We start from the raw sequence: 4,164 nt of genomic DNA, 5'->3' as shown, positions 1-4,164 counted from the left end.
ACTTCCACATATGAAAAAACAACTATATTGCATAATGTACATTGGACATAATAACTATATTTGCCATTACCATTCTTCTTGCTGTTTGTGTGTCTTGTCCTCCTATTATTGAATACTGTCAACTGCCTATTATTGAGTAATTTGTATATGCTGGGTATGTGATAAGTCTTTTTTGTTTATTTCCTCCTCACAATACCTACTTCATAAGGCTGTCAGCATTTTCCAGATTAAGAAGCTGAGGATTTGCACAGTTATACAACTTGCCCCAAATTGCAGAGCATAGGCTAACTCATCCTGGTGTAGTATAGTTATGATTTGATGCTGGGATATATAGTTCTAGAGATAATACATATGGCAATTACATTTGATCTTCAGTATAAAGGATGTGAGGCTTATTTATGAAGTAGTGATGTAGTGAAGGAAAACATTAAATACAGTCACTGGAAGAGCAGGTTGTATTCTGAAAAGTATGTAAAAGAAATTTTTTTTTACTAAAACCATATGGAATCAGTGAGCCAGAAAAAGTCTAGAACCAATGGTAGCAGGCCTCAAATATCAGTGTATGGTCCAATTCAGTTTGCAACTGACAGTCAGGAAAGTGCACAAGCAGGAAGATAATATAATCAGCACAAGTGGTTTAGGCAGATTTATCTGGAGAGGTAACAAAATATATTGAGGTGACAGAGGCTAGAGGCATGGAGATCAGTTAGCAAACTGTAAAACTCAGAAAGAGAAAACAAGTATATGAAGTAGAAACTATTGAGAGGAAGAAATACTTGTATATGACAACATCAAAGAATAGTCTGCAAAGGAGTAGAAAGAAAGGGGACACCAAAGGCATGTGAAAAATTTCTGGTTACAAGAAGAAGAAAATGAGGAAGATGGGTCTGACTGGAGGAGAACGTGATGAACTTGTTTTCTAGTAGGTTAGATTTGAGTTATCTGGCACAACTAAGCAATTCAGAGAAGCCAATACATTTCTACAGGTCCCCTCAACTTCATAGTTACAGATTTTCACACATGCAAATTAGATGTCATAGACCAGTCTGCAGAGCTTTTATAACAAAGCTTTCATATTTCAGAAAGTGATGCCTAACTGAGAAATGAATCATCTTCCTACAACTTTACAATCAGTTCATTGTGTCACTGGTTCAAACAATGACACTAACTAAGAATTCAAAAAGGAGATATCTACTTCACAAAAGCAATTCCTTTTACAAGTCTATTAATAAGTTAATTATTTCTAGCTCTTTCTTTGTCAGGACACAATGTTAAAGTGTCTAGCTATCTTTTCAGTAGTACCTTTCTTATTGGAAACACATAGTTTCCTTGACATTGTAGCTGTTACTGTCTTTCATCTAAAACATCATATAATAACAATCCCCCAAGTAATATTTGCATGGCACATTTCACAAAAAAACATGCATCTCTATATGATCTCATTTGATGTTCACTGCAGTCTTACTAATGTAGATAATTGTTGTTCTTATTTTATCCATGTAAAAGTGGAGGCTCAGGAAGTTTTATCATAATATTTAGGACATTTCAGGGCAATAACTTGAATCCAAGTCTTCTAGTCTGTTATTCTTCCATGTTATAAATCAGCCTATTTGTATACACAAATGTAATTATTTTTATCAAAAGACTGACTTTTTAACTACCTCCATGATCCCTGGAAGCTACTGCAAAATCAATAGGGCTCTAGTTAATCCTCAGTGGAGTTAACTACAGTGGTTTATTTGCATTATCCTTAAAATAAAAGATTGATTTTGAGTAAACATTAGGAATTATCAATTACCATCATTTTATCAAACATTTTATAGCTCAGTGCTAATTTCAGTTGCTAGTTACTATTATCTAATTAGCAAGTATTAAGTGTACACTTACTGTATTCATACACTGTGCTTGATCCAGGGATGAGATGGTGCCTATGGTTTAACAGAGAGAACACTCAACTAGGAGTTCAGGAATTATAACTTCTAGCCCTGGGCAAGACATCCAATGAATTCTTAGCCTCATGTATTTACATGTCTATTTTATAAATCACATGAGATGATGTATCTAAAACAATTTTGAAAACTAAAATCTGGAAAAATGTGTGGCTCAGGAAGAAAATGAAAGACCATGAATCTGTAGACTTAGACAGGGATAGGGTACAAATCAAATTTATGAGTAATTCAAGTAACAGTGCTTTTAAAGAATTTGTCATTACTGTTGGATATATACAGTAATGATAATAGCAATTGACTGTACACTGAAATACTAGATGCACACTGCCTTAAAACATAATATAAGCATCTAATTTTTCACTGGTGTTTCCAAAATAGCCAATTAGTTAAATGATATCAGATTTTCTAACTAATTTTTTATTTTATATATTTTAAAATATTTTCTTGTTAAGATGTTGTACAGAGGGGTTACAGTTACATGAATAAGGCAATGAGTACATTACTCATTGATCATTGTTACCCATCCCTTCTTTGTTGTTGTCCCACTATCCCTTCCCCCCAAATCCTCCCCTTCCCCCAACCCCCAACCTACCTCCCAAAGTTGTAAAGTTCGTTTTCAATATACTGTCCTGTGGGTATCCTTGTTGCAATGGGTCATCCTGTGTCCTTGTTTCAGTGTTTTGTTATTCCTCTTCCCTTCCTCAGATTAGACATATGTATATACAAGATGCAGGGTATCAAAATCAAGTACAGTGTCAACAAGGGATATGCCATAGGGGAAAGAAGATAAAAAGGAAACAATAACAACAAAAAATAAAATCACATGGTACATTTAAAACAATAAAGACAGAACTCTTGTGTCCATATCTTGGGGTTCATTTCACTTAGCATCATCTTATATGATCATTTGTACATGGTTTTTGAGTTTTTCAGCTCATCTGATAAGATTATCCTATATGTCTACTAATTATTGCAAATAAGGGAAACCATAGGACCTACATTTCTTTGTGACTGGGTACCTTCAATTAATATGATTTTTTCCAAGTCTTTCCATTTCCTAACAAATGGGGCTGTGTCATTCTTTCTGATAGAGGCATAGAATTCCATTGTATATATGTACCACATTTTCTTGATCCACTCATCTACTGAGGGGCATCTGGGTTGGTTCCATATCTTAGCCATGGTGAATAATGCTGCAATAAACATAGTTGTGCTAGTACCCTTAGTATGGCCTTGCTTGTGATCACTGGGATAAATGCCCAGAAGTGGGTTTTCTGAGTCATAGGGGAGCTCTATGTGTAGTCTTTTGAGGAAACTTCGTACTGCTTTCCAGAGTGGCTGAACAAGTTTACTAATTTTTATAGAGACTTAATGTTAGTAAAGATTCATAACATTGTCCTATGAGAATGGCCTTAGTGAACTTCTGGATATTTTGAAAGCAAAACATTAATACATCTTCCCAAATGTTCTCAAATTTAATCATTCTTCTCTAGCCCTGCTGTGCATGATTTAATCCAAGTCCGTATTACCTTTAGCTGAACAACCACAACAGTGTAGGTTTGATAGTCAGATAGACTTCCAATGGACTGATGCCTCCTGCACTTACTAGCTACTTACAAAATGTGCAAATTACTTAACCTCTATGAGCCCCAATTTCTTCTTGTGTTAAATAAAAGAGATAACTAACACTTTCCTAATAGGTTTGTTACATGAAACTATATGTAAACAAAGAAAGAATGTGATATCTGGCACATAGAAAACACATTTTTGATAATAAAATACCTGGAGTTATAAGCACTGGAACAGAGGTGACTTCAGAATTTTTGTTTTTGGAGGGGTTTGTTGAAAGTCAACTGGTTGGAACAGGGCTCAACATTAATTAGATTTCAGAAATGGCCAATGAGGTTGGGCCAAAGGAGATGACAGAGTTCCTAAGCTTCTGTCCAACTACTCCTTTTTGCCCCTTTTGGAATGTTTTTATTTTCTTAAGGAGTTAACATTCAAATTGCTATGTTTATATGACCATATAAAAGGATGCTAATCAAAATAAACTCCAAGATATGGAAACAGGTTTTTTTGTTGTTGTTGACATTGTTTTTTTTTTAATTGTGAAAATACCATACAGAGGGGTTGCAATTACATGGGCAAGATAATGAATACATTTCTTATCAAGCATTGTAGCCTCCTCCTTTGTTTCCCCTTCCCATCCCTTCCC

The sequence above is a fragment of the Dipodomys ordii genome, unplaced genomic scaffold, assembly GCF_000151885.1.
Source record: "Dipodomys ordii isolate 6190 unplaced genomic scaffold, Dord_2.0 Scaffold38, whole genome shotgun sequence".
Taxonomy (NCBI): domain Eukaryota; kingdom Metazoa; phylum Chordata; class Mammalia; order Rodentia; family Heteromyidae; genus Dipodomys; species Dipodomys ordii.
The sequence above is the reverse complement of the archived record's forward strand: the minus strand, read 5'-3'. Positions refer to the sequence as shown.